Below are 18,942 nucleotides of genomic sequence, written 5' to 3' on the forward strand. Positions count from 1 at the left end.
AGAGGCCAAAAGCCAATTCATAACATTCACTCCAAATATGGTTTTTGCCAGTATGGGAAAGAGCCATCTGTAGAGAGATGTGAGGCCTGGGGAAACTCACACCATGTGGGACCATTCATCACCATTGCCCTGGAACAAATCGTATTGTTCATTTCACAAACCTCCCAGTTGCTGTTCCCCTCTTCATTCCATTCTGTGAATCAAAAATCACCCTTATCCTCGCTTCCAGGTCCTCCAAGTTTCAGCAGTCCAGGCACAAGGCCAGGTGTCATGATTCACCCTATCGCAGGTGCCAGGTGACATCTGAAAAACCAGATGGTAGGGCCAACTCTTACGAAGAACTCAGTATCTTTTTTGCATCTATTTAGCTGAATATGAAACTGAGAGGAACTTGAGAGCTGTAAACCAAGCAGATAAAGAGCACAAATGGCGTCATAAAACATTTAATAAGGAGTTCGTCCACCAAACTGTGCCTTGCGCTAATCCTCCTTTCTAAATGAAAGTGAGTAAAATAACAGCTGTAAATAAAAACTACATATGAACCCATTCTGATGTAATATGTACACCATCAACTTTATACATGCACCAGCAACTTGCTCAGCGGGTGAGACAGAGTATAAAATAAATAAAAGGACAAAACGTAAGGCACTCTATTTGAATGCAAATATCATTCAAACCAAAACAGATAAACTAGAAGTACAAATTGAGATAAATAAGTATGAGGCAGTGGCCATAACCGAGACGTGGCTGCAGGATAACCTGAATCGGGATCTGAATATTGGACAGTGTATGACACTTAGGAAGGATGGGAAGCGAGGAAAGGGTGGATTAATTAAATATTAGCACAATAGAGATTACCTAATTCAAGGAAACCAGAATGCAGAAGCAGTGGAGGAAAAGATGAGAAGTGATTAAGGCAAGAGGTCACTTGTGGGATTTGTGTACAGGCTCCCTAACTGTAACCACATAGATTCATAGAGTCATACAGCATGGAATCAGATCCTTTGGTCAAACTGGCCTATGCCAATCATAAACTAGTCCCATTTGCATGATTGGACTTAGTATCAAGGAAGAAATAATGGTATGTTGTTGAAAAGTGACAGCATTTATCATGGGGGATTTTAACCTACTTAAACATTGGAAAAATCAGATAGGGAAAAGTAGTCTAGATGAAGAATTCATTTAATGTTTTCAGGACAATTTCTTAGATTAGCATCTAATGCTACCAACAGAGTGCGGGCTATACTAGACATGATTTTGGCCAATGAAATAGGATTCGTTACTGACTTTGCAGTGAAAGTCCCCTTAGATAGCAGTGAACATAATATGATGAATGTAATATGCTAATGTAATACTTAGATATAGTTTAAGGAAAAAAGGTGTAGGTCCAAGACTAATATTTTAAATTTAAACAAGGGCTAGTGAAATTGAACTGATCATTTAGGTTAAGTGATAAATCAATAGCGATACCTGGTAAACATTTAAGGAAATTTTCCAGAATGAGTAGAATAGGTACTTGCCAAAAAATAAAAAATTTAAGGACAACCTGCCATCCGTGATTAACTAAAAAAAAGTCAAAAACAGTTTCAAAGTCAAAGAAAAGTCATAAAATTGTGCAAAGCTAGGTGAGCTAGGTGGTAAGTCAGAGAATTGGACAGAATATTTAAAAAAGTATTACCAAAGGATTAATCATGATGTGGAGGAGCCGGTGTTGGACTGGGGTGGACAAAGTTAAAAATCACACAACACCAGGTTATACTCCAACAGATTTCTTTGGAAGTACAAGCTTTCAGAGCGCTGCTCCTTCATCAATGCTCTGAAAGCTAGTACTGTACTTCCAAATAATCCCATTGGACTATAACCTGGTGTTTTGTGATTTTTAACTTAAAATATTAACAAGAAGGGAAAAGTTAGAGTATGAGAGATAGTTAGCCAAAAATATAAATGCAGGTAGGAAATGTTTCTTCAGATATTTAAAAAAAAAGTTACTGAAGTCAAGTGTTGGTCCTGTAGAAAGTTGATAGAAATTAGTAATGGAGGATAAACAGAGGTGGATTGAATCTGAATTGAACAGATGATTTGCATTGGTCCTCACTTGGGAAGATGCAAGCAGCATTCCAGAGAAAGCTGTAAATTAGGAATTGAAAAGGATGGAGTAACTCAACGAAATTACAATTACTGGGAAGTGGTACTGAGTAAATTGTTGGAACTACAAATTGACAAGTCCCAATATCCAGATGGATTTCATCCTAAGGTTCTTAAAAAATGTAGTTAGTGAGATAGTTGATACATTGCTTTTAATTTTCCAAAACTCATTAGATTTTGAGAAGGTTCCTTTAAATTACAAAATGATAATGCTATACAAAAAGGGAGCTAGAAACCTGGAAATTACAGGTCAGTTAGCTTAAATCTTCATAGAGAAAATCTTAGAAGCTACTATTAAATGTGTTACCAGAGGAATTTGGATAAGTTCAAGGTAATCAGGCAGAGCCAATATAGTTTTGCCAGAGTCATATATAACTAATTTGAATAATTAACTTGTAGTGTAGAAAATCGGGGACCAGTGGATGTATTGCATTTAGATTTCTAGAGGGCATTTAGTAAAGTGCCACTTCACAGGTTACTGCAGAAGATACAAGCTCATGGTGTTAAGGGTAACATATTGATTTGCATAGAAGATTGGCAAGTTAACAGTTAACAAGTTAACAAAGGGTCTGTTTCCGTGTTGTATGTCTCTGTAACTCTATAAGTGTCTTATCCTGGTTCTGAAGGGGACACATGTGATAAGGATGCTTACCTTTCTTATCAACTGAATGGTTAATAGAAAGGAGAGTGGGAATAAATTGGTCGTTCAGGCTGGCAGAATGTCATGGTGTGGCACGGAGATTGGTATTAAGGCCTCAACTGTTTAAAATTTATGTAATGATGTTGATTAAGGAACCAAAGGTATAGTAGCTAAATTTACTGATAATACAAAGGTAGGCAAATGAGTTTTGAATAAGAAATAAGGAGCCTACAAAAGGATAGAGAATGGTTGTGTATGGCAAATGGAGTACAGTAAGGGAAAGTGTGAAGCTGGTAGAAAGAATTAGAAAGTAGAGTATTATCCAAATGGTGAGTTGTTTTAGAGCCCAAAGATGCAGGAATATCTGAGTGTTCTACTGCATGAGTCATAGGTTAGTATGCAGGTACAGCAAGTAATCAGAAAAACTGATAGAAAGTTATGTTTATTGACGGCAAGGGTAGGGAGGTTAAACTTCAGATATATAGAGCATTGGTGCAATCACATCTGAAATACTGTGCACCATACTGGTCATTGTACATACAGAGGATGTTCACGCATTGGATGCAATTTTGAGAAGGTCTACTAAGATAATAATGGGAACGAGCAAATTGCCTTATCAGGAAAAGCTAAACAGGCTAGGCCTCTATTCTCTGGAGCTTAGAAGAATCAGAGGTGTTTAATTGAAACATTTAAGATCCTGAGGGACTTGACTGTGTTGATGTTGAAAGGATTAGATTAGATTACTTACAGTGTGGAAATAGACCCTGCAGCCCAACAAGTCCACACCGACCCGCCATTGCGCAACCCACCCAGACCTATTCCCCTATCACCTAACACTACAGGCAATTTAGCATGGCCAATTCACCTAATCTGCACATTTTTAGATTGTGGGAGGAAACTGGAGCATACCGACACAGACACGGGGAGAATGTGCAAACTCCATACAGAGAGTCGCCTGAGGCAGGAATTGAACCCAGGTCTCCAGCACTGTGAGGCAGCAGTGCTAACCACTGTGCCACCCAAATGTTTCCTCTTGTGGGCGAATTTAGAACTCAGGGGTCATAGTTTTAAAAAAAAGGGCCACCATTTACAAATGAGATGAGGAAACATTTCTGTCAGAGGTTTCTGAGTCTTTGGAATTCTCTTCCACAAAAGGCAATGGATGCAGTATTATTAAATGTTTTAAGACAGAGGTAGATAAATTCTCTATTACTAAAGGGATGAACGATTATCAGAGATATGCAGGAATGTCGGGTTGAGGTTAAAGTCAGATCAGCATGATCTTATTGATTGGCAGAGCAGGCTAGAAGGACTGAGTGGCCAACTTTTGATCCTTTTTTATGTGTTCACAATGTGCAATAATGTCAATTATGTAGCTAATCTATAAAGGTCAAATGAATTAAATTTCCGGCCACTAAAGACTGAATTTTCACCTCATCAATTGTAATTTTGAGTTAACACAGGATCCATTTTTTTTCAACAATTCTTCAAAACAATTCCTTCAAAGTGATTTATCGTTTTAAAGTCTCCCTTTGGAGCTTGTTTAGATCAGGAGTATTTCCTTGATAACTTACGTCTGCGAAGTTCAAGCTGGCAAATTCCAGTAATGCTTAGTTTACTGTTCGTACAACAATCCCACTCGAGAAGAAGCTGTTGAGTATCTTACAATTCTCCAAGTGGTTTGCTTAATTTTAATAAGTCATGATGAGGGAATGAAGGGTTAAACGAAAAGGTAGGAAAGTGGAATTGAGAATTGTCAGATCAGACATGATCTCATTGAATGGCAGAGGAGACATGATGAGCTGAATGACCTATTTCTGCTCCTACACCTTGTGATCTTACCTGAGAGCAGCTAAGAACAAAATGTTTAAGAATAGAATGTTGATCAACCTTTAAAGTTTTACCTTAAATCTCTGAATAAGACATCTTTTGGTGGAATACAATTTCTTTTGAGATATATGAGGATCCTTAAGAATGCCTTTTATTTATTATAATATTTGGACTCCTCCTACTTTGCAAATGTGGGTGCTAACTCCTTGGGAAGGTTGCTCACACTTCAATGTGATGCTGTATCAGTTAACAATATTCCTTAATTATTCAGTGAAAATTCCTTTGTGAAGTTGAGAGTTTTTATCTAGTCAATTTAATTGGGATATGTTATACTCCTTTCATCTCTCCTTTATTCTGTCAATCTTAAAATAAAGTTTCATCAAACATTTATCAGTAATGGTGTTTCATTTTTGAACTGGAAGTTTATTTAATCTATTTTTCAGTCTCAAAGGAATCCTTTATTAAAGTTTAACAGTAAAGATGTTTCATTTCTCTGACTTTAGACAAAGTCTTTTCCCTAAGGTCAGGGAGTCCAAAACTAGAGGGCATAGGTTTAGGGTGAGAGGGGCAATATATAAAAGGGACCTAAAAGGGCAACTTTTTCACACAGAGGGTGGTGCGTGTATGGAATGAGCTGCCACAGAAAGTGGTGGAAGCTGGTACAATTGCAACATTTAAAAGGCATCTGGATAGGTATATGAATAAGAAGGGATATGGGCAAGTGCTGACAAATTGGATTAGATTAGATTGGGATATCTGGTCGGCATGGACGAGTTGGACCAAAGGTTCTGTTTCCGTGTCATATGTCTCTGTAACTCTATAAGTGTCTTATCTTGGTTCTGAATGGTTCCAGTATTTCATCTGTAATTAACATTTTACATTCATGCACATTATCATTCTAACCAGGTATCATTATAACCCTTCTTAATGGGTTATTTCTTTCATCTCTATATTTTTTGACTTAAAATAATCCTTTGTTAAAGTTTTATCAGTAAAATGTTTCATGAAGGTAAAGAACAGATAATCTTAAATGAATAATATGAAATGTTAAAAACATCATGCAGTAGTGTAATATTATCAGGCATACATGAATTACTATGTACAAGATAGATGAATACTCCAACAACTACTCCAAAAACATGTGCCATCCCTCATAGTCGGTTATTGTTGACAGAATTAGGCTTGTAATGGTACAGGGTAGAATATGGAGCTGTGAACAATCATTGGCTCAATAACCATAAATGTTTATTAATGTAAAGTGTCAATGTGTGGTGTAGTGATTGGAGCTTAACAATTTGATGGCAGTCAATGAAAACAATCAGATTCTGGATCAGTGGTGCTGGAAGAGCACAGCAATTCAGGCAGCATCCGAGGACAGGCAAAATCGACGTTTCGGGCAAAAGCCCTTCATCAGGAATAAAGGCAGAGAGCCTGAAGCGTGGAGAGATAAGATAGAGGAGGGTGGGGGTGGGGAGAGAGTGGCATAGAGTACAATAGGTCAGTGGGGAAGGAGATGAAGGTGATAGGTCAGGGAGGAGAGGGTGGAGTGGATAGGTGGAAAAGGAGCTGGGCAGGTCGGACAAGTCCGGACAGGTCAAGGGGACAGTGCGGAGCTGCAAGTTTGAAACTAGGATGAGGTGGGGGAAGGGGAAATGAGGAAACTGTTGAAGTCCACATTGATGCCCTGGGGTTGAAGTGTTCCGAGGCGGAAGATGAGGCGTTCTTCCTCCAGGCGTCTGGTGGTGTTTCCAGCATCTGCAGTCATTGTTTTTACCTCAATGAAAACAATCATTCAATGGATGATATATGAAATACAGTAGGCACATTCTTCTTTCTCCAAATATTGCAATGAAGGTCAGTTGTTCACCTGGAAAAAAATCATTAGCAGCAGAAGACAAGCAGAAAGAGAACAAACCTTGCTAAGGCGACAGCACTTCACACAAAGTAACATTTCTTTCAGAAAAAGGAGAAGAACTAAGATCCCAATAACAGTGTGTACTGGAAGTAAATCAGAAAAGGTAACAAACGTGTGCCAACTACTCCTGACATTTTACCAGTGAATAGCTCATTAGCTGATTTTCAGCATTAATTAACCCTGGCACTGAATCTACAAGTACTTGCCCAATAGCTTGAAGCCAAACTGGAGTTTGCCAAAGAATAGTTAGTGCAACAGCAAATGTTGTGCCATTAAAAGTCTCAACAACATAATAAGAAGTGATAATCAATTTGCAACAGAATAAAGAATATACCAAGATTCCAAAGTTGTATAAAAGGCACTAGGGATGTAAGAATTTCTAGACAGAGAGGACTTGCTAAAGAACATGATCGCAACGTGTGACAACACACAAGTGCCTATGTCGACATCATTATCCGAGCACCCAGAAGGTCTAATCCTGATCTTTGTTCCATTGGTTTAACATAAAAACTGAGTTTGCTAAAGTAGAGAAGACAGTTAAAGCAAATGCACGTTCATGGTCACAGGATGTCTCATGTGTCATCAAGGAATGTCAACCTGCTTGATGAAAGCTGCAAAAGACTGATTTAAATTACAACTGCTCTATAACATCAGATTGATATATTGGGAAAGAAGTGTTGTCAAACATGTCAGCAGAGATGACATTCATAGCAAAGTGAGATGCTATAGCTGTGACATGTTTGTAATTCCTTGAAGTCCTACTGGCATAAACTAGTTTATATTTCCATTTATTTCAAGTACCAAAGCCTAATTCTTCAAAAATGAGGCTGGTGTGCCAAGCGGGCTGAGATAAAAGGTAGGTGGGGGAATTTGGGGGAGGGGTGCTGGGAATACGATAGGTGGAAGGAGGTGAGGGTGAGGGTGATAGGCCAGAGAGGGGGTGGGGGCGGAGAGGTCGGGAAGAAGATTGCAGGTCAAGAGGGTGGTGCTGAATCCAGGGGTTGGGAGTGAGATGAGGTGGGGGGAGGGGAAATGAGGAAGCTGGAGAAATCTACATTCATCCCATGTGGTTGGAGGGTTCCTAGGCAGAAGATGAGGCGCTCTTCCTCCAGGCATCATGGGCCAAGGTCTGGTGATGGAGGAGGCCAAGGACCTGCATGTCCTTGGCGGAGTGGGAGGGGGTGTTAAAATGTTCAGCCATGAGGCGGTTGGGTTGGTTGATGCAGCTGTCCCAGAGGTGTTCCCTGAAACACCTCTCGCAACACCCATCGCAAATTCACCTGCACTTCCACACGCATCATTTACTGTATCTGCTGCACCCAACGTGGTCTCCTCTACATTGGGGAGACAGGCCGCCTACTTGCGGAACGTTTCAGAGAACACCTCTGGGACACCCGCAGCAACCAACCCAACCACCCCGTGGCTGAACATTTTAACTCCCCCTCCCACTCCGCCAAGGACATGCAGGTCCTTGGTCTCCTCCATCGCTACACCCTGGCCACACAACGCCTGGAGGAAGAGCACCTCATCTGCCGCCTAGGAACCCTCCAACCAGACAGGATGAATGTAGATTTCTCCAGCTTCCTCATTTCCCCTCCCCCCACCTCATCTCAGTCCCAACCCCCGGATTCAGCACTGCCCTCTTGACCTGCAATCTTCTTCCCGACCTCTCTGCCCCACCCCCTCTCCGGCCTATCACCCTCACCTCCTTCCACCTATCGTATTCCCAGCGCCCCTCTCCCAAATCCCCCCCCCCCCCCCGTTACCTTTTATCTCAGCCCACTTGGCACACCAGCCTCATTCCTGAAGAAGGGCTTATGCCCAAAACGTCGATTCTCCTGCTCCTTGGATGCTGCCTGGCCTGCTGTGCCTTTCCAGCACCACACTTTTCAACTCTGGTCTCTAGCATCTGCAGTTCTCCTAATTGTTCATAGACATAGAGAAATACAGCATGGAAACAGACCCTTTGGTCTCCCAATGCGTCCTATCCATGCCCCTCATGATTTTACAAACATGTATGAGGTCACCCCTCAACCTTCGATGCTCCACGGAAAACAGCCACAGCCTATTCAACCTCTCCCTATAGCTCAAATCCTTCAACCCTGCCAACATCCTTGTAAATCTTTTCTGAACCCTTTCAAGTTTCACAACATCCTTCCGATAGGAAGGAGACCAGAATTGCATGCAATATTCCAAAAGTGGCCTAACCAATGTCCTGTACAGCTGCAACATCACCTCACAACTCCTGTACTCAATCCTCTGACCATAAAGGAAAGCATACCAAACGCCTTCTTCACTATCCTATCTATCTGCAACTCTACTTTCAAGGAGCTATGAACCTGCACTCCAAGGTCTTTTTATTTAGCAGCCGTCCCTAGGATCTTACCTTTAAGTGTTTAAGTGCTGCTAAGATTTGCTTTCCCAAAATGCAGCACCTTGCATTTATTTCGAGTCATGGAGATGTACAGCACAGAAACAGATCCTTCAGTCCAACTCAACCATGTCGACCAGCTATCTCAACCCAATCTAGTCCCACCTGCCAGCACCCGACCCATGCTAACTCTTCCTATGTTCATTTGTTATTTTTTTGGTCACAAGTAGACATTTAAGAGGTAGTATTTGCAATTCTAATGTTATGCATCAGAGCAGTGCATTGTGTAACCAGTTTATGTTGTTACAGACCAATACAATTTTGCCAAAATCAACTGTCAAACTTGTCTTGTACTGGCAATCGATGGAATTGTGTACAAGTTGCTGAGGTTGAGGGATAGCAATAACACCAAAAGGAAGCAATATCTGAGACAATATAGAGCATTGTGGGGTCTATGAGGGATTGGTGTCTCTTTTGAGAATTAAAGTCAGATATTGCAGATGAATTCACTCTGTGATGGTTAATAAAAAGTTCTGAAAATAATTCTTTAAGCTGAATCTTAACCCTTTTCTTGTGAGAGGAGGTGTTATTTGGGGTAGCATGGTTGCTCAGTGGCTAGCACTGCTGCCTCACAGCACCAGGGTCCCAAGTTCAATTCCAGCCTTGGACAACTGTGTGGAGTTTGCACATTCTCCTTGTGTCTGTGTGGGTTTCCTTCCAGTTGTACAGGTCAGGTGAATTGGCCATGCTAAATTGCCAATAGTGTTAGTTGTATTAGTCAGAGGGAATTGGGTGTGGGTGGGCTACTCTTTGGAGAACTGGTTGGGCTGTAGGGAATCTAATCTAAAAAAAATCTATTAGGAGAGAGCTTGAAACTTGATTCTTCACTGGAAGTAATTCCATCTCCCTGCCCATTTCCTTTTTAAATTTGTTCAAGGGATGTTAGCATCACAGATTGGGCCAGCATGTATTGCCCATATATAATTGCCCAGAGGGCAGTTAAGAGGAACCACATTGCTGTGGGTCTGGAGTCACATATGGGTGAGACCAGGCAAGAACAGATTTCCAGGGTAACTGAACAGCTTTGGGGTGGGAACTCTACAGTGAAGCGCCTTTGGACTACTGGAAGAGCAAGTTGTGTGTGTCTCTCACCTTGCAATAAAAATACCTAAAGAAAGTCCGTTATTTTCCTCAAACCAATTGCTGTATGCTGTTGACTTTTAAGTAGATTAAGTCAACATCATCCCAGAAGATCACAGGGTTGCTCTCAAAGAGAGATGACTGGTGATGCTTGAACCTCAGGGATGCCACACCTCAGATGAGGGATAAGGTTGAGAAGGTGGGACCTTCATGGTAGCCCTAGCCAGTAAAGGAATTGAATCTATGCTAGTATCTCTGCTTTGCAAGCAAGCCTTCCAGCCTGCTGAGATAACCAACCCCTTTAACCAGTAACTAAAAGATCTCGTAGTGAATGTATCATCATTGTCTTCTGCAAAAAAGTGAAAGAACTTGGTGAAGGAAAATTGCAGAACGTCCTGCTGAGTCAAAAGGAGAATCCAACAAACCCTATGGACGGGTGCATTTCCCAATTTATTTCTGTCCACCCATAAAACCATTTTTTAATGCATCCAGTTGTATGTGTGTAGGGATTAGTTGGTAGTTATTGACAAAAAACAGATGATGCTGGAAATCACAGTGGACTAGACAGCATCAATGGAGGGAGGGCAAGCTAACATTTCAAGTCTAGATGGCTTTTCAGCTCTAATGAAGTCATCTGGACTCAAAATGCGAGCTTGCTCTCTCTCCATGGATGCTGCCTGACCTACTGTGACTTCCAGCACTTTTGTTTCCAGAACAGATTCCAACATTTGCAGTAATTTGCTCCTGCATTGTGTTGAGTTCATAGCTGTTTATGGCAAGCATACTTTCTATACTGGTAGTACGACAAAGATTCATTGCTTGAAAATAGGGTTGTCCTGTGAAGTATGATTGAATAGAATGGGTTTATATTGTCTGTGGTTTAGAAGAATAACAGATGGCCTCATTCTCTGTGAGGGTTTGACTGACCCTAAGCACGTTCAAGGCTCAGGATCAGTACAAAATGTGGATTGATGGAGAGGATTAGCCACAATCTAAAAAAAAGTGAGCAGTTCAGAGGTTGGGTGCTGTCAGCACATAAGCGGAACCATATCATAAAATGTTACCAAGAAACAGCATATAAATGAGAAAAATGGTTGGAGGTAGGGGTTGTTACAGAGAAAGAAGATCCTTGTAAACTGCAGAATTGGCAGGATAGAAGAATAGTTTGGTTACAATGGGTAGTCATAAATTGAGAATAATTCCACTGAGCTGGGCAGAAAGGTGTTGTGTTGGAGAAAAATTAAGTAGATGAATATGTTAAAAACTGCAAAAGATGACAAGGGGGAGGGAAAGTATGCATTGTCTTTAACTTAAAGGTCATTTTGCTGTTTCAGGCTAGAGCTTTATTTAGAGAAATTCAAATATGGAGCTGCAGGGAAAATGAACATCGTGTTGGAAGTCAATACAATATACATAAGTACTTTGAATGGGAAATGAAGTTGAGCAATGGGTTGGTATTTTGAAAAGGATTGAGTACAGCAATTTCAAAACTGAGAAGTCAGACTTAAAGCAGGAAGCTTACACAAGACTTTGATAAAAATAAATCACAGAGCCTTGAATTATATGGTTTTGGAAGGATTTACCATTTTCCTCATGTTAAAAACATCAGCTTCTTGTAGTGTAATTATGAGGTTCATAAAATGCAAATTGTTTAAAAAAAGGTTATTTTCAAATTTAGTCATTTGAAATTGACACAGCAGTACCATAAAGTAACACATGGTGGCAATGCTAACCTGTTACTAAATATCAAAGCAAAATACTGCAAAATTTTAAACTGGAATTAAAAACAAAATGTTCCAAATACAATTTAAAATTGGACAGCCTGACAAAAATAATTCCTGAAGCATAGAACAGCTTTTGAACTGAAAATTAAGTCAATAAATAAATACACTTCAATAACAACTTGAAGTATATCAGATGATATTATTGCTCACTAAGGGGTAAAAGAGGTACTGAAACCATTTGACAATTAGTTCAAACTTAACTAATACAAGTCTGTGAAGAACAAGTTTTACCAGAATAGTACGTCGTGTGGCAAATCCAGTGATTTCATTAAGGACCTATACAGACTAGCGGAGAGACATGATTATAACTTAAAGTCCAAATTCTTAAAAGACTGAATAATCGTTGCCATTACTTATGAGACTTTGTCAAATATATTGCAGTCCCAAGACCTGAAAACAATCCAGAAAGTAATAATGCTGAGATCTGGAAGGAAGACAGATCAGTCTGAAGGATAGAAGATCTTAGCCCAGGTGATTTTTATTTTGGTGTAAGTTGACCCATTACAATGATAGGAAGTGCAAGGGTTTTAACCTAACGATACTGTTACCCTCGTTGTTCTAGATGGTAGTGGTCATGGGTTTTGCAATGTCTTGGAGATATTATATACTGCTACGCCCATGCATCAGTGGTAGAGGTAGTGAAAATCTGTTGATGTAGTGCCAATCAAGCGTTGTCCTGGATGGCATCAAGCTTCTTCAGTTTTGTCGGAGCTGCACTCATATAGGCAAATCAAGAATATTCCGTCATATTTGTAAGCAAACTTTGGAGAGTCGGGGTGTATTACCGACTGCTGACTTCCTGGCTGCTGTCTGTTTTTGTAGCCAGTTATCTCTAGAGGCAATCAAGTTGTGTTTCTGGTCAATGGTAATTACCAGAATAGTGGGATTTCAATGATGGTAATAATGTTGACTGGCATGGGGCAATGATTAAACTCTCTCTGGCTCAACTATTTTGTTAGTTTGTAGGGAAATTGACCCTACATCTTCAAAATATTTGCCATGAACAGATGCATCTGTGAAAGGCAATGAGAATGTACTTTATTTAAAATAGTTCCTCCTTCACAATAGCTCTCTTAGAGTCATAGACCTACACGGCATTGAAACGAACGCCTCGGTCCAGCTTGTCCATGCAAAGATACCCTAAATAAATCTTGTACCACCTGCCAGCATTTGAACTATATACCTCTAAAGTCTTCCTATTCACAAAGTCATCCAGATACCTTTTAAATGTTGTGATTATACCAGCCTCCAGCACTTCCTCTGGGAGCTCATTCCATACAAGCACCACACTGTGCATGCAAAAGTTGCCCCTCAGGTCCCTTTTAAATCTTTCCCCTCATCTCAAAACCTATGCCCTTTAGTGCTGGACTCCTCCAACCCAGGGAAAAGACCTTGTCTATGCACCCAATCCATGCCTCTCATGATTTTATAAACCTCTATTATGTCACCTTTCAGCCTCTAATGCTACAGGAAAATAGCTCTGCTCTTTCAGCCTCTATCTGTAGCTCACATTCACCAACCCCCAGCAACATTCTTGTCTTTTCTGAACCCTTTCAAGTTTCGTAACATCCTTCCTATAGCAGGGACATCAGAAATGTACATAGTACTCCAAATAAGGCCTAACCAATGTCCTGCACTGCTGCAACATGGCCTCCCAACCCCTGTATTCAATGCTTCAAGCGTGGTGCTGAAAAAGCACATCATGTCAGGCAGATCCGAGGATCAGGAGTCCATGTTTTGGGCAAAAGCCCTTCATCATGAATCAATGTTCCTATATCCAATACACTAGCCAATAAAGGCAAGCATACCACTTTCTTTACTATCCTGTTGACCTTGGACTCTCCTTTCAAGGAACATAAACCTGCATTCCAAGGTCTCTTGGTTCAGCAACGCTCCCCAAGACCTTATCATTAAGTACCTAAGTCCTGCCCTGACTTACCTTTCTAAATTGCAGCACCTTACTTTTATTTGAATTGAATTCCATCTTCCACTCTTGCCCATCTGAACAAGATCCAGTTGTACTCGAGGTTAACTTCACTGTCCACTATACCTCCAATTTTGATGTCATCTGCAAACCTATTAACCATATCTCCTATGTTCACATCCAGAGTATTGCCTAAAGACCAAATCCAGTACCTATGCACTTCAACATCCAGTTGCATTACTTCTGCATAACACTTGGTAATTGAAGTCTCACTACCCAGAATACACCATATGGTAGTTCTATCTTTTGTGCTTAGACATGACATAGGAATAGACTATTAACATTCAATGAATTCATGGCTGATCTGGATTCCTCAACTTCAATTTTCTGCCTTCTCCATCACCCTTGATTCCCTTACTGAATAAAAATGTATTAATATCAGCCTTGAATATACTTAACAATGCAGCCTCTATAGCCTTCTGTGCTAAAGAATTCACGAAACTCATTGCCCTCTACTCATCTGTCCTAAATGAAGAAGGGCTTATGCCGAAACGTCGATTCTCCTGTTCCCTGGATGCTGCCTGACCTGCTGCGCTGTTCCAGCAACACATTTTCAGCTCTGATCTCCAGCATCTGCAGACCTCATTTTCTCCTAAATGGGCAACCCCTTACTATGAGATTATGTCCACTGATCCTAGGCTTTTCTACAAGGGGAAACATCTCTTTGCATCCACTTTGTCAAGCCCTTGCCCCTAACAATCAATAAGGTTGCCTCTCATTCTTTTAATCTCCAATAAGTACAAGCTAAGTAAAAACAGTTCCTCCATGCTTGGGATCATTCAAATGTAACTGCTCTGTACTGCCTCCAAAGCCTACATACTTGTATTTTTAGATAATGGGACCAAAACTATGCACTGCATTGCAGATGCAATCTAACTAGTGCCTTGTATGGTTTTAGCGAGACTTCCATTTTTTATACTCCTATTCCCTTCCAAATAAGGGTTAACATTTCATTTGCATCCCTTTTACTTGCTGAACGTATATGCTAGCTTTTTTGTGTGATTTATGCCGACTCTCAAATTGCAGAAAAGATTTACATAAATGATTTGGATGCAAGCATAAGATGTACAGTTAGTAAGTTTGCAGATGACACCAAAATTGGAGGTGTAGTGGACAGGAAAGAGGGTTACCTCAGATTGCAACAGGATCTTGACCAGATGGGCCAATGGACTGAGAAGTAGCAGATGGGAGTTTAATTCAGATAAATGCAAGGTACTGCATTTTGAGAAAGCAAATCTTAGCAGGACTTTATACACTTAATGGAAAGGTCCTAAGGAGTGTTGCTGAACAAAGAGACCTTGGGAGTGCAGGTTCATAGCTCCTTGAACGTGGAGTCGCAGGTAGATATTATAGTGAAGAAGGCGTTTGGCATGCTTTCCTTTATTGGTCAGAGGATTGAGTACAGGAACCAAAAGAGAAAATTCAGGAAAATCTCAGCAGATCTGGCAACATCTGTAAGGAGAGAAAAGAGCTGACGTTTCGAGTCAAACTGACCCTTTGGCAAAGCTGTATCCGCAGCAATTTGCTTTTATTGAGTACAGGAGTTGGGAGGTCATGTTGCAGCTGGACACAATATTGATTAGGCCACTGATGGAATATTGCTTGCAATTCTGGTCTCCTTCCTATCGGAAAGTTGTTGAGTGACTTGAAAAGGTTCAGAAAAGACTTACAAGGATAGTTCCAGGGTTGGAGGATTTAAGCTATAGGGAGAAGCTGAACAGGTTGGGGCTGTTTTCCCTGGAGCGTCAGAGGCTGAGGGGTGACCTTATTGAGGTTTACAAAATTATGAGGGGCATGGATAGGGTAAATAGGCAAAGTCTTTTTACCTGTGGACGGGGAGTCCAGAACTAGAGGGCATAGGTTTAGGGTGAGAGGGGAAAGATATAAAAGAGACCTAAGGGGCAACTTTTTCACACACAGGGTGGAATGGATGAGCTGCCAGAGGAAGTGGTGGAGGCTGGTACATTGCAACATTTAAGAGACATTTGGATGAGTATATAAAGGGTTTGGAGGGATGTGGGCCACTTGCTGGCAGGTGGGACTAGATTGGGTTGGGATATCTGGTCAGCATGGATGGGTCAGACCGAAGGGTCTGTTTCCATTCCATACATATCAATTACTCTATTTGCAAAGAATGTTGCTGGGATTGGGGATAAACTGAATAGGCTAGGACTATTAACCCTGAAGCATCAGACTCTTGAGGAGTGACCTTATTGAAGTTTATAAAGTGATGAGCTGCATGGATAGGGCAAATAGCCAACATCTTTTTGGCCATTGTGGTACTGTCCAAAAACTAGGCATAGGCTTATGGTGAGAGAAGAAAGATTTAAAATTGACCTACAGGGCTACTTTTTCATAGATGATGGTGTATGGAAGAGAAAGAGGTGGAGGCTGGTACAATTACAACACTGGATGGGAATATGAATAGGCAAGATTTAGAGTGACATAGGCCAAATACAGGCAAATGGGACTAATGTGTGATATCTGCACAGCATGGACAAGTTGGACTACTCTATGTTGAGCTGTAGTTTTCTGCAAACTTTCTCAGTTTAAGTAATATTCTGCTCTTCCTACCAAAATGCTTAACCTCACATTTTTCCACATTATATCTACATTTTTGTGTAGCATTCAAATTAAGCTACAGTACATTCACTTTCCTCATCCAAGTCATGTATACTTTGTAAATAATTGTGACCCTGGCACTTATTCCTGTGGCACTCCACTAATTATAGGTTACCAACCTGAAAATGCATCCTAATCCCAATTCCCTATCATTTAGCCAATCCTTTACCCATGCTAATATACTTTCAACACCATGGGGTCTTATCTTATTGAGTAGCCAATCATCCTGTAATTTAGTAAACGCTTCTGGAAATCAATACAACTTTGCTGGATATTGACTCCTGAGGAGGTAAAAGAGATGGGGATGTTATATCAATTAGGAAACCAATTACTGCAATAAGGAATGATTTGGAGGTGCTAGTGTCTGAGCTGAGATGGTATATATTGTTAGAAAAGCTAAAGCTATTTTGAGAATGTAACAAAAGGAGTTCTGGGATTTACATATTAAAGAACTGGAACCAGCAAATCCCATTCTAAAAAATGAAAAACTTGATCTAAATTTGTTTAATATATCATTACAGCACCATGACACTGTAACCCTTTTGCTATAAATTCTGTCTTATATTTTATACTCCACAACCACCTGATGAAGGAGCAGTGCTTCAAAAGTCAGTGTTTTCAAATAAACCTGTTGAACTATAACCTGATGTTGCAAGATGTTTAACTTTGCAGTAAGGAGTGTTATCATAGAAAGCTCCCCAAATGAAGACATCTGGGTAGAACTTAAAAATACAAAAAGGAACAATCTCTAATTTAAGAGAAACAAAAGAGCAGATATGTAGTCAAATTTCAGACAAGTATAAAAGGTAATAGTGCAATATTAATGGGATTTTCAATTTCCCCAACTTTAACTGCAGTAGTCAATGTATGAAAAGTTTAGACGACAGAAAATTCTTAGAATTCATCTAGACTTTTTTTAAGCCAGTATGTAGAAATCTCGACAAGGAAGTGGGTGGTCCTGGACTTAATTTTCAGACAAATTGAAATATTACTGGTGGAAAAACTTTGCAAGTTCCTCTTGGTTGGTTGTGACTTTATGGTTTTTAATAGCTAAATGAGTGCCAGCTTCTCTGTTCAGTTTAATTAGAATTCTACAAAGCCATTTCATTTAACTGAGTGGTTCACAAATCTATTCCAAAGAGCAGTTAAGAATCAACCACATGGCTCTGGGAAGGGACAATGCAATCCACACCCGATAAAGAAGATTTTCTCCTTATGGAGCTTGTGAACCAGAAAGTTTTGTTTCAAAACATGATCCAATTAATTTAGTGGCTGCTCAGGGTATTCACTGTGGTAGAAAACTGCAAGGCAGAGCTCGTTATTGAGGGGATTCATCTGATTAATCCCTGGATTGAGAAAATTTTGAAGAAACTAAGCCTGCATTCCCTTACTTCAAAGCACTAGATGTGATTTCACTGAAATATAATTCTTACAGGTCATGAGTGCAGATGTATGCAGGGCATTTCTGCTAGCTGTTGAGTACGGGACCAGAGGACACAAATTCAGGATAAGGAATCAGCCATTTAAAATTTACACGAAAAGGAATTTCTTCACTGAAAAGCTTTGGAATCCTCTACTCCAGGTGGCAGTAAACGTCAATTATTCAATGTGTTCAAGGCACAAATCAATAGATTTCTGGATTCTAGCGACATCAAGGAATACAGGGGAAATGGTAGATGTGCATGATCAGTTTGAATATCAGAGCACATTCAATAAACTATATGGCATACTATGGAGTTTTCATTCTGGATTTTATTTTTCACCACTTGAATTTAAATGTCTTCAGTTACCGTGGTAAATTTTCAGTTTGACTCCAGACTACTGGTCCAATATTAGAACACGAGCAATAGCACAATGTAAAGTCTGGTAAACAGAACAAGGTGCAATAATCAAGTTTAAACAGAAACAGAATTTTATAAGGGTTTGGCAATAACATCCCTGCTCTTGAACTCAATACCTCACTTTACAAGGTTCAAAATGCCACATGCTTTGATAACAATTTTCTTGGAAATGCTGTACCACTTTCAAAGATCCCTTAACACTTACTCTCCAGTTCCTTTCTGTGCAGCACCATCAAATCTGAAATACAAAACTATAAGAAATAGGGACAAGAGTGGGCATTTATCACCTTAAGGCTTTTCTGCCATTCAACTGGATTATGGCTGATCTGACACATGCCCACTGTCCTGCCCTTTCCTTTTAACCCTCAATTTCCCTACTGATCAAGAATCTATGTCAGCTTTAAATATAAACAAGGAATCTGCCCCCACAAATCTGTCACAACTTCCCAAAGGCTCAACACTCAGAACAATTTCCCCCTCATTTCAATCCTAACTAGGCACCTTTTCACTCCATGACAACATACTCATCCTATACTTTCCCACGACAGAAATCTCCCTCTCAACATTTATCCTGTCAAGCCTCTCGAGTCCTCTATGTTTCAATTAGATTACCTTCTAATTCTTCTAAACTCCACTCCTAACCTATTTAGGAGAAAGTGAGGACTGCAGA

This window comes from Chiloscyllium plagiosum, unplaced genomic scaffold, assembly GCF_037043375.1.
Source record: "Chiloscyllium plagiosum isolate Xiang-an unplaced genomic scaffold, Cpla_swu_hap1 HiC_scaffold_3, whole genome shotgun sequence".
Lineage (NCBI taxonomy): Eukaryota > Metazoa > Chordata > Chondrichthyes > Orectolobiformes > Hemiscylliidae > Chiloscyllium > Chiloscyllium plagiosum.